The sequence below is a fragment of the Arachis ipaensis genome, chromosome B9, assembly GCF_059453495.1.
Source record: "Arachis ipaensis isolate K30076 ecotype BB chromosome B9, ASM5945349v1, whole genome shotgun sequence".
Taxonomy (NCBI): Eukaryota; Viridiplantae; Streptophyta; class Magnoliopsida; order Fabales; family Fabaceae; genus Arachis; species Arachis ipaensis.
Window position 1 is genome coordinate 8281936 of NC_142444.1, and position 13401 is coordinate 8295336.

The 13401-nt window shown below is 32.3% G+C and overlaps 1 long non-coding RNA gene across 2 annotated transcripts; it reads right to left on the minus strand.

The window, feature by feature from the left end:
• Positions 1–6590: 6590 nt before the first annotated feature.
• LOC148543663 (uncharacterized) lies at positions 6591–8013 on the minus strand. 2 transcript variants are annotated; one of them, XR_015899038.1, is made up of 3 exons: positions 7472–8013; positions 6936–7318; positions 6591–6851 (listed from the first exon to the last, which is right to left on the minus strand). It is a non-coding gene; the product is annotated as an uncharacterized LOC148543663 (long non-coding RNA). The 2 variants fall into 2 exon arrangements; XR_015899037.1 differs by having other exon boundaries at positions 6936–8013.
• Positions 8014–13401: the final 5388 nt, after the last annotated feature.

Consider the following 13401-nt stretch of genomic DNA (forward strand, 5'->3'; position numbering starts at 1 on the left):
TCTATTATCGATTTTATTCATATATAATTCGGATGATAAATTATCTGATGATGGGATGATATGTTTTAATCTTATTTTTAAATATGACAAATTCTTGATTTCTTCTAATTGAATAAAAGTATACTTTGCATAACTAATAAAATAAACTCTCTTGAGTGAGTTATCTGTATTTGGTGCAATGAATTATTTTAAAAGTTACAATGAAATTACGGGCAAATTATACACAAAATATAATTGATAAATTATTACTACAGATATAATATCATAAACTAATTTGATTATGTTTTTATTTGTAAAAGTGAGAACATGACTGGTGCTCAGGAAAATAATTTCATAGCAAACTTAATATATGTTCAAATATAAGTTGAATGAGAAAGTTATAAATATTTTACAAGTTCTAAAATAAATAGTTATACATTTTTAACAAAAATAAAATAATTACGAATGGTTAGATCCTGCCTGTGATATATAGAGCATACAACTTTTAGGAACTCAACAAGGAACAGATACCCATTGTAGATCATAATTCTTGAATAGAAGGGCTCACATATTCAAGTATTTATTCATGAAAAATATTTTTAGAAAAACGGAATGAATTTTGCAACTCAGTGACTAGACAATACATTTATAATCCACATAAGACCATATAATCATTATTATTATTAAAGTAATTTTTAATTAAAAAATAGTAATTGATCATAATAAGTGAATCAATAAGAGAATTCTCATACAGAAATCAAATCAAAAGTCCACACTTGGGCGGATTCACCTCTATGGATAGCCCTTTCCTCTTGTGTGTCCTAACAGAATAACAGATCTAACGTGTGGCCTACACGTTAGGCTAGCAACACCCCTGTTAGCTGGAGTCTGAGTTAGATGCATCTAAGTTAACGTCATAACCGCCATTAACTACGATTTTCTAATACGAGCCTCCAAATCAATTCAAAACATATAATTTCAAATATAATAAATCTTCCATCCTTTAAATATGTACGGTATCGAATCAAATCAGATAATACTTTCTCATAAGAAATCTTTTCTAATAATACCTTCTTCAATCATAAGTAATTTCAAACACATTTCACAATTTTAAAGTCAGTGAGTACTAGCAAATACTTTAATGCTTCAAAAGTATATATTCGAATAAAATCAAATGTTCGAAAATAATAAAAAGCTTCATCAAACAAACATATATATAGTCTCATGTAAAACTTCTAAGGTATGAGCTTCATAAAAATATTTATTCAACTATAAAAATCAATTATTCTAATCAAATCAAAGTTTTTTAACAATAGTGTTATAAATATAATTAAAAACTCAAAATAGCATAAACCAAAAAAATTAACAGTTATAAATGTAAAGTCTCCTCACAACTTGGTCCCAAGGGATCGAACCCCTTAGAGACGAGAATGAAGGGAGCGTGGGGCTGAGCAAGACCAAAACAGTGACTGAGACGGTTCATCAACAGTGATGACGGTGATGCCCCCCGACAGCAAGCTCCGTTGATAGCAGCAGCAACCGCGATGATGGTGAATGGCTTCTCCATCGCGACTCTCTCTTCCTCCCTTCTCTGTCCAGCTCAATCTCTCCCTCTTCATTCAGCAACGACGGCGACCCCAATAGAGACGGCGATGGCCTCAACAGCGATGGAAGCAGCAGTAGCAGAGGAACGACTCCTCCCCTGTCGCATTTCTCTCTCTACAAGCTCCTTCTCTCTCCCTCTGCTCCTTAATCATGGCAGCAGTGACGGCTTTAGGCAGAAACGGCAACATCTCTTTTGTTGCGACAAAGGCTTTCATCGTCGCCTCCTTTCCTCTCCTCTGTTCATCGCGTCTTCGTTCCCTGTCTCCCTCGCTCTCATAGCCGACATCGTCCTCTCCTTTCCCCCCTTCTTCTACTTTCTCTCTCTCATTCATTCTCTCTTTTGTGTTTCCTTTTTGTTTCATTATTCAGAGTGTATAGGAGAGTGAATGGTGAGGTAAGTGTAAGTGAGATTAGGGTTAGGGTTTTAAAAAAAAGGGGTAAGGGATAGTTTAGGTATTTTGATAAAACTGGAGGGTAAATGTAAAATGTTTCAAAAAAAATCTTGAGATGTTACATTCTATCCCCCTTAAAAAAAAATTTGCCTTCAAAAATTGATACAGTATGCCAAAATGTTACATGATTTTAGCCTTTTACCAAACATCAGAAAGAAGTATAATCGGGTGCAAAAGTTACAAAGTAGGTTTGTGTTAAAACAGCGTCGTTGACATTCATCTATTCTCGTTCCCTTGACGACTCAGATATACATAGCACTTTTCACTTTGCTCATCACTTCCAAAGTACATCCGAACGTTAAGCATCAGGACTAACCTTTCAACTTGTACCAAAATCTCCTTAATTTCCTCCTCATAACACTCCAATTTCATAATCTTCTTATGATGACGTCACACACTTACAAGTTTCACCTTCCGAGTCTACGAGCCGCCGTGTCCTAAAAACTAATGTATCGCTTGCTATATTTAGGAATCGCACGTGACAGTGAAACAAGCTAAAGTTTACTTAAAAGGATACAAAATTTATGAAGAGAAAAGAGAACATAATAGATGATGTTCACAAGAACTTGGAAGGATGTATAAGATCGCAATTAAGCTGTACAAAAACAATGAAGTGTGCTAGAAAGAAAGTCAATCACATCTTAACAAGAAAATCTGAATCAAGAAACTTTGATAGAAGCAATAAAAGAAGGATGGAGTATTAAATCGAAACAAATTCAAACTGAATAAAAGGAGTACCTAGCTCATAAGAGATGACCACTAAAGTCGATAGCAATGTTCACGAAAGTTTAAGAGAATGATTAGGAACATAATCAAGTAGGATATCCATCAACAATGGATACAATTAAGAGAGAATCATTTCCAATCTCAAAGAAAAAGATATAAAACGAACATTTCAAAAGAAATGATAAAAGTATAAATGCTATCACGTCAAATAAATTCAAGTTGAAACAAAAGATGCAGGGTATGAATTGAGTACTAATAAGGGTCAAAGAAACAAGTTTTTTATTTATTTATTATTTATTTATTTTTTGCTTTTAACATACTCTAAGCATATAGAAAAAGAATTTTAAAAAATTGGTATGGGATCATATTTCTTGTAAAGATAAAATACCAAAAAAAATTCACCTTTATAAATAGTTAGTTGAACTTAAAACTAATGAACTAAAGACAAACTCAAATATATATAAATATCTCCCAAATTCTTGTAGTATTGTAGAAAATATAATATCATAAAAAGAAAAAACTTTTTTTTTTTAATATACAAAGTCTTTCACAAATTTTGAACCCGGAATGAGGTTAGGAAATACAAAATAACAACTACATACAAATCAAGAAACTCAAAAGTTCAATCACAAAAGAAATTGATTTGTTTGTTACTTAGAAAATCTCAATGATCTTTATTAATGTCATATAACCCCATTTTGGGTTCAATCATAGCAAGAATCCACTTATCACTCTTCTCTTCATATGCATTGTTTTGAGTTTCCATAAATACAAATTATAGGCTTGTAGTTTTCTAAGGAACACTTAGCTCATGCTAGATTTTATTATCTTATTATCGGAATATAAGAAAATCAGTCGAAATTGCAAAATTAATATTAAAAATACTGTAATAAAATTGAGGTAAAAGTATCACTTAGATTATCAAAATAAAGGTACAAGATCTGACAAGACAAACTGGAAAGGATACAATTTCAATGTATTAGAAAGTGTAGCAGATTTATTGGCAACTCTATTTCAAGTCAAAAGTTCTTGTAATCTCTGTGCCAAAAAAAAATCACAAAAATAGTATTTAAGTATATACACAACATACAAAAACCAAAAAAGCAACTATATCACATGAATGGCATGAGACATGACAAGTGTGATCTGTGTCAATGTTTTTGTTGAAAGAATTAATAAGAAAAAAAAGGTTTTTTTTTTTTTTAAAAAGATTACACCAATTAATTCATGGGGATAAAAAAATCATAAAAGGTAGCATTATCCCATGCACCCCATTAACATAACACTTATAGTAGAACCCCCAACATATGCAACAATTCAAGATTCAAACCAGAACATGGTTAACTTGCACAGAGAAGTAAAGTAACTTCAAGCAAAATACTTTTTTTTTTGGGATCATAAATTTGCAACAAGAAAACAGTTGAAAATCAGTAAACGAATTAGGAACTTGTGAGTAAAGGGTCTTCAATGAAAATCCAAACAAGCAAAGTATTGCAGAAGCACAAGGGGTAAAACTTGCATTGATTAAAACAAAAGTCTATAAAGAAAGGAACCTTGAACATTCAAAGCACTTTTTCATAAAATAAATAATGTTACAGTATTCAAAAATCAAACAAATAAAATACATAAAAAGAGAGAACTAACTAACAAGTATAAGTTCAAAACTTTTGAAAGGTATTGAAAACAATGCTCAACTCGGGTGTTAAAAACAACAAAAAATCGTAAATTTCAGAACATGATTAAAAAACAAACGAAGGAAGAAAGAAAGACCCTTGTTCAGAACTCAATACAATATTCAATACACAATAAACTATATTTGTTTGAGTTGTTTTTCACAGTAAGGTAAGGGTATTATGTTAGGTTTTTCTCTCCTTTGTGAGACCCAAGCCCAACTTTTTGGGGGTGTATTCTTGCATCCTAATGTCACAACCCTAATTCAGATTTTAGAGGACTTTTGAGAGTGAGAGAGAGGGGGGAAAACATAATTTTCGTTTTTATGCAAAGCAGTAAATTTTAAATGGCAGTTTCTCATTGGTTCACCGTTGGATCGACTTAAAATTTGAAATACGTATTCCTCTCATCTTATTCTTTATTTTGGACGGTGAGATATTGATTGGAAGTCTATAGTGAGAAAAATTGGCTTCGCAAGAGAGAAAATAGATTTCTCGTTTTTACACAGAACAACAATCTTTGAGTGGCATTTTTTCATTCTTTCACCGTTGGATCGATGTGAAATTTGGAGTGAAAATTTTTCACATCTTGTTCTTCATTCTGAACGGTGAAGATTTTAATTGGAGGTGTACAGAGGGAGAAATAGGCTTCGACATCAGCTCTATGTTTTTGGGTATTTTTCATCTTCTCGCTTCTCATTTATGAGCTTTGGTGCTTTGATGTTTTGGCTGATTATATGCATGTTTTTGTGTTTTGTTTGAGACTCTCTTGTATCTCCTTTGATTATAGTCGAGCTATTTCATTGATCTGGACGACCCATGGTTTTTACCTCTCACATTAAGAGGGTTTTCCATGTTAAAATCTCGGTGTGTTCTTGTTATTGCTTTACTTGCTATATTTGCTTGTTATAGCTGCTGCCATATTGTGTTGTGAGTGCTTCCATATTGTTCTTGTGTTGGATATTTGTGTTGTTTCCGCTACTAGGCTCTTTTATCAGTGTGATGGACAAATACTCATATGTGGTGGAAGAGTTAGAGGGAAGTTGATGCTTGATGTGGAAACTCACACTTGAGGGGGAGATTTTTAGTGTTGCAAGTGTGAGGAGTGTTGAAGTTAGTCCCACATCAAAGAAAACAAGAAAGTGTGAGGAGTTTATAAGATAAGAGACTCATTAACTTACTACTTTAAGTTTTTGAGTTGGATGTGATGTCTTCTTATCTTATGCAATAGACACTACTACACTTACATCTTATCACTCAATATAGTAACCTAAGTATAATCAAACAACTCATTACCAATCTTCAGCAAATAATTCCACAAAAGAAACCCTAAACCCAAATCTTTAAATAAAGTGAATTAATTATAAAGTTCAACATCAAATTTCACAAAACTCAAGTAAGATAGATGCATAAAAAATGATGGAATTTTTAAACCATTTTAAATTTTCTTTACACAACATAGATTAATTAAAAAAAAATCGCAAATATTCAATCAGCTCCGCTAGTAATTCTAGATATGAAGTATTTTGTTCTTGCTCCATCAAGCTTTATCTGGAGCAAAAATATGGTACAACATTTTTTAGCAACACGATAGAAAAAACATTCAACAATAAATAATCGAAGAAAATCCTAACGATAGCAAGTTTAATTTAATTGTTCTTGAGGTAAAACAAAGTTCCTCATCACAAATATATTATCATTGAACTTTCAAGAGCTTCAGATTCTACAAAAACTTCTACAGATGTAATAAACCATTAAGAATTTTGGAATATTCACAGGTAACTATGCTTACCATGTAAATTACTCTAGACAAAGGCTTCCTAAGCATACGTACAGTATGCATCAATCACCCTTGTAGATTGCTCAGCATTAAAATTCTTTTCTTTCAAAACAAATGATAGGATTAAACAAAAATATTAGCTTCTCCTATAACTCATTTAAATACACAAACTTTCAAACGATTCATCAAAGAGTAAAGAGGCAAAGCAAAAAAGTGCAAAGAAAAATATTAAAATTTATCCTAACAGACCGATCTAAGAATGTACAAATCAGAATGCAATTTGTTTTGCCAATCTTTATATTTTCCATCGAAATTCACACTATTTATATCATACTTCTTCTCTCCCTGTTTTAAAATTTGGGGGCAAAGAGAAAATACTTTTTAATTTTAATTATTAGCTGAGAAAAAAATTATGATAGCATAATTATCAATTTAAAAGGTAACAATCATCAATCCTATTAGTTCTTGGACATAATCATCAATTTTATATAAATTTTGCTCCAAATATTAGTAGAACTCAATTCTTCATTATTAGCCTTTAACTCTTGCAAATCCAACGGGTTATGAAGGAAAGCCGCCAGCAATGCAGCGACAGCGACTTCAGCATCGCCACGATTTCTGTCCTCATCTCCATCATATCTGAACCCACAAAAAGAATATTAATAATGCTAATAATAAATCTCTCAAAAGCTAAACTGAAACAAAAATTGTGAGTGAAAAGACCTTGAGGAGCATCTTCTGTGTGGTAAAGGTGTTTGAGGATGTCATTTTGAACTTCGATTTCAAATGAAAAAATTGCGCTCAAAATTTGGTGTTCAAATCTTGATTTGAAAGGAAAAGATCGTGCTCAAATTGCTGCAGAAGAGAGTTCTACTTCATTACCTGAGGGACAATAAGTTCTCAATCCATTGTTTACCCTAATCATCCAATCAGAAGCTAGCATTTTTGTTTTCTTCCCCTAAATGGTGGTTTTGGGATTGCTGCCAGATAAACTCTCTTCAATCCATTAGACAAAGATCTTTTTCGATAACCTTCCACTAGGTAAGAAGATTTTGGCTTTATGCTGAGGAGCGAAACACAAAAGAAAGAAAAAGTTTGGGAGACACCTGTCACTCTCTCAAAAACCATCTAACAGTGTTAAATAGTGTGTGGTTTTATTGTTTAGCTAGTATTAATAGATTAGCAAAATCCTAAGTAGGAATATAATTCTGAACAAGATAACATTTTTATTGTAGAACACCTCAAATTATTGCTCATACCTTCATATTCATGAAGCTGTTGAGTGGTGAGCACTAAATGTAGCTTAATCAGCAGCAGAATTAGCTTCAACCGCATTTCCTTCCAAGTGAAATTGTAGATCAATCATGAATTCTCTTATCCTTTACCACCAATCCAATAACAACAACAAAAATTGGAACAGAATTTGGTGGAACTAGAAGCAAAAATTGTACAACAGCCATAAGAGAATTAAAAAAAAAAAAAGAGTTTATTATTTCATCCTTTTTTACTTTTCTTTTCTTCAAAACTAAGGCTATAATAAGACTTGGAGACATGAGAGTTGTGAAAGAAGAGGTTTCATTGTTGTGTCTGAGACAAAAATCCAAGATCAGATGAAACCAAAAAGCACAGAAATACACATGCTCCACTGTAGAAGCAGGAAAAAAACACAGTGAACACTTTGATAAGAAGAGAGTTGGTGGGGTTGGACTTGTGGCTTGAATGTTTGTTTGTGCTTATTTGCATCTTGATTGAGAGAGAGAGAAAGAGAGAGAAAGAAGTTAGAAGCAAGTGCATAGGCCTAAAAGTAAGAGAGTGATTCAATTAAAAAATTGATAGTGCTTGACTTTCTTTTCAGTTTTATCCAGGCAATGATTTCACACACACAAGGCATTGTTGGTGGGATATTGGGATTAGAATAGATATCTTAATTAATCCAATATTAGTTTGAAAAGTTGAAAGTTAGTTAGTTTTCAACTTTGCATTCAATTAAATTAATATTTCATAGACCTTTGTTCTTTTCTTTTCTTCTCTTTTTCTTTTTTCTCTTATCCCTATATTCTTTAAGCAATAATTGTATATTTGTATGGGTGGTGCTTTATATCTAATAGGAATGATTAATAATTTACACATCAAGTTAAATTTGATGTATTAAGAACGTTTTGATGGTGTAGTTAACTATGAAGATTAGTTATATCACAAGTAGATACAGACATCATAAGCTTAAAAATAAATAAATTACACTACATGATTTCACATGTTTTTATCTTAGACACACACACATATATTGTATAAATAGGTCCCAAAAAAATTAATTTTGTATTTATAAATCTTTTGATTAAATGAAAAAGGTTTAATTACATACTCTAGGTTCTCAATTATACTTTCACTGTTTAATTTTCAATTGATTTTATATAGTTTATAAGGTTTTAATCAAATTTTACGGTGCAATTTTTTTTCTTTCAATAAATCCTTATTTTTATCTACCGTCACAATAAAATGTTAAATTAGAGAATTGAAGTTTTTATAACCATTTATATCCAACAACTTTCATATCTCATACAATAACATCAAGTACAACATTCCAAATTTTCATCGTTAAGGAAAAAAAATCAAATTAAATTAAAAAGTAAATATACATTATATATTTTATTGTGCAAGAGGGAAAAAAATTATGTATAGTTCTGTACTAATATTTTAGCAATGTACTATAGTTGCCTAGTTGGGGCAGTAAATTTATGAAATATTCAATCTTTATTATGGCGCTTTGTCATGATTGACAAAATTGGAAACTTCGTAAAAAAATTATATAGATGATTAAATTTTTTCAATTATAATAATCTAATTGAAAATTGAGAAGGTTTTGCTTATACAAAAAGAATAATATAATTGAAAACTGAGTAAAATTATAATAATATAATACCTACGCAATAATTAAATCAAAGAAAAAAAATAATACAAGAGATTTATTTCTTTACTATTATATTATTTTAAATTACAAGATGATGAACTATACTGTTATAGTCCAAAATGAGCTATGACTGGCGCTCAGGAAAAAGATTTCCCTATCAAGTCTAACAGATTCGAATATAAGATAAATAAAAAGGTTACAAATAATTTTTGATAAATTTATATTTTCTAGAATAATGAATAATTACATAATTGAACAAAAATAAAATAAATAAATATAGATGGATCCTGCCTGTGGCATATGGAGCAGATGACGTCTAAGAACCCAACAAAGAACAGATACCCATTACAGATTATTACTCTTGAATAGAAATGCTCACATAATCAAATATTTATTCCTGAAAAATATTTTTAGAAAACGGAGTGAGTTTTGCAACTCAGTGACTAGAAAATACATCTATAATTCACATGAGATCATCTAAACATTATTATGAAAATAATTTTAGTTAGAAAATAATAATTTATATGAATAAGTAAATCAATAAGGGAGTTCTCATACAGAAATCAAATCAAATAGTCCACACTTGGGCGGCTCCACCTCTAAGGGTAGACCTTTCTTCTAGTGTGTCCGTACGGAATAACAGATCCAACATGTGGCCTACACGTTAGGCTAACAACGCCCTTGCTAGCTGAGGTCTGAGCCAGATGCATCTAGGTTAACGTCATAACCGCCGTTAACTACGGTTTTCTAATGCGAGCCTCCCAAACCAATAGTATCAAATCAAATCAAATAATACTTTCTTATCAAAAATCCATTTCAATCATATGAAATGTCAAATATACTTTACAAATTCATAGTATATGAGTGAGTATTCACAATACTTTAATGTTTCAAAAACACATATTCAATAAAATTAAATATTCTAAAATAATACAAAACTTCATCAAACATGTATATAGTCTCATGTGCAAATTAAAAATTCGAATTTCACAAAAATAATATTTAGTTCTAATAAATCCATTATTAAAATCAAATTCAAATCATTCGTTAATAACTTGTAAGTATAGTCATAAATTGAAGCAGCATATATCAAAATAATTATAGATGTAAAGCCAAATAATAATAAATGTAAAGCCTACTCACAACTTAGTCTCAAGGGACTGAAGATACCAAACCCAGAGTACCAAACTAAAGGGTACGAAAGAGCGCAAAATTTGGATGGAGGCAGCAGCAGCTCTAATAGGCAAGCAAAACAGCGAACAGAGGCACAACAGAACAGAAGTGACGAACGGCTAAAGGAAGAGCAATGACGACAACATCAACGACTGTGGTAAAATAGTAGCGGAAACGGAAACAAAACAGAACAACCACTAACCAGGCTAGAACGGTGGTGAAAAAGAACTGACAGAGGTGTGAAATGCTTCCTACGATGTTTTCAAAGGGCAAGGATAATGCTGGAACCAGTGGAGGAAGAATGGAGGATAGAGCACGGCCGGATAGGACAACAGCTTTCCGACGAGTTCTCCTCCGATGGCGACACAGCAACTCAGCGACGAGCTCCTTTAGTGACGACGGCAACCACCGCAACAGCCCCAACAGCGACGACAGCGTCACTGCTCTCTCTCTCTCTCTCTGCTCGATCTCCCTTTCCTCTGGTGTGCAATGGCGGCTTGGCGAGTTCGGCGGTGACGTGGCAGAGTGTGGTGGCGGCGAAGCAGCAGCAAGGCGGCGACGGCTATGCGACGGCGACTTGGCAAGCGCGGCGACGGTGGCGACGAGGCCCACCAGCACCGCTGCATCTTCTCCCTTCTCTCTCTCTCTCTCTCTCTCGGATATCACTCTCTCAGATCTCCCTCTCTTCTCATGTCAACAGCGACAGCGACGGTGGCAGTAACACCCACCGCGCCGCCTCCCTCTTCTCTTTTCCCTTCACCGGTCTCCCTTCCCCTCTGCTCTCCCCCTTTCCTTCTTCCCCTCTTCCTTTCTTTTTTTTTTTTCTCTCATTCCCAGTTGCTGCTGTTAGGTGTGTGTCTGTGTTGCTGAAAAAGAAAGGGGGCTAGAGTTTCTTTGGGGTAAAGGGATAATTGGGTGTTAATTAGGGTTAGGGTTTGGTAAAAGAAATAAGGGTAGTGTAGGAATTTTGATAAAAGTAGAGAGTTGGATAGTAATTAAAGAATTCAAATGTAAAATATTTTCAAAACAAATCAGAACGTTACATTCTACCCTCCTTATAAAAATTTTCGTCCTCAAAATTGATATAGTATAAAAATTTTCGTCCTCGAAAATTGATATAGTATAAAAATTTTTGTCCTCGAAAATTGATATAGTATGCAAAATGTGATGTAGTTTTAACACTTTACCAAACATGAGAAAGAAATGTAATGGAATGCAAAAGTTACAAAATAGATTTGTGTTAAAATGACGTAGTTGACATTCATCTACTCTTGTTCCCTTGACAACTCACTATACATAGCACTTTTCACTTTGTTCATCACTCCTAAAATACATCCGAACATTAAACATCAGGACTAACTTTTCAACTTGTACCAAAATCTCCTTAATTAATTTCCCCCTTATAACACTCCTACTTCATAATCTTCTTATGACGTCGCACACTTACAAGTTTTATCTTCCAAGTCTACGAGCCGTGTCCTAAAAACTAACGTATCGCTTGCTATATCTAGGAATCGTACGTGACACTAAAACAAGCTCAAGTTTACTCAAAATGATACAAAACTTACGAAGGGAAAAGCAAACATCATAGATGGTGTTCGCAAGAACTTGGAAGGATGTATAAGATCGCAATTAAACTGTACAAAAATAATGAAGTGTGCCAGAAAGAGAATCAATCCCATCCTAACAAGAAAATCTAAAATAAGGATCTTTGATGGAAGCAATAAAAGAAGGATGGAGTATTAAATCAAACAAATTCAAGCTGAATAAAAAGAGCAACTAGCTTAGACGAGATGACCACTAAAGTCGATCGTAATGTTCACGAAGGTTTAAGAGAATGATCAGAAACATAATCAAGCAGGGATATGCATAAGCAAAAGGACAAAATTAACAACAGAGAAAGCAAAGTAAAACATAAATTAAAAGTACGACAACACAATTTAGAACAGTCAACTTGACAGTAATAAAAATTGAAAACAGTGTCACAAAAATCAGTATACTTCCTTTCCCGTTCTATAGAAACCTTCAACGAAGTGCCTTTAGATTATTATCATGACCTTGGATATTAAGTAACTATGTCATTCATAGATAGATTATGTAAAACATGACGGAAGAATGTAAGCAATCATCTCATTATCCTCTAAGCCAACATTTACATCTAACTTATTATCATTGTAAAATACACTCAAATATTTTCATATGATCACACAGTTATGACTTAATTTACAAATAAAGCACATATAAGATAATGAAAATAAAACTAAAATTTGACGTGATTGCAATTAACTTAAACTAAAATTAGCTATAATAACAGCTACTTTTTATTTTGTCTAAATCTTTGAACGTAATTTAGCTTTCAATATAATTCAAGCACATAGTAAAAGAATTTTATGAAATTAAAGTAACAAGACTAGAGTTTTATTTAAAACTAGTTTCATTTCGAAATTCAAACTAGAGAATTTCCAGTAGAGGAAACAAGTTGCTGTTGTGTTAAGCATTCTGCAGAAAAATCAGGTTTGACATTCACAATTCAAAAACTCACCATAAATCATAAATTTAACGGAAAGGTCTCAAATTCACCAGTTCAGCTCCTTATATTCCCAAGCTTAATCCAGACTTTGTCCCATACAATTCCGATAATCACAGAATTAGTTATAGATTTTCAAAGTTTCAAACTTCGTTTAAAATAATGCAAAAATCAAATTTTATAATTCAACTTTGAAAAATCATAACTAATTCTCCAGTTAATACGAAACCTTTAAAATTGAATATTAATAACTATACTTGTTGTAGTTCGCTTAGCTTTTAGTCTCATATCATTCCAATCACTATTAAGTTACTGGTTCACTTTCAAAGTTGCCGTTTTATTTCAAAACTCAGATTTTCAGTAAGTAGTTTAGTATTTCAAAATTCAACCCTTTTAATACCTCTCAAAATCAATTCCAAATCAACCATCAGTCAAGTTCACCATCATTACAATATATCAATCAACCAGCTTAACGACAATCAATCCAATGTAATCCACCAAAAATCTAGAATTTCCAGTAATTATTGGTCAAACAATTCATGATTCACATAATCAATCAATATCACTAAATCAACAATTCC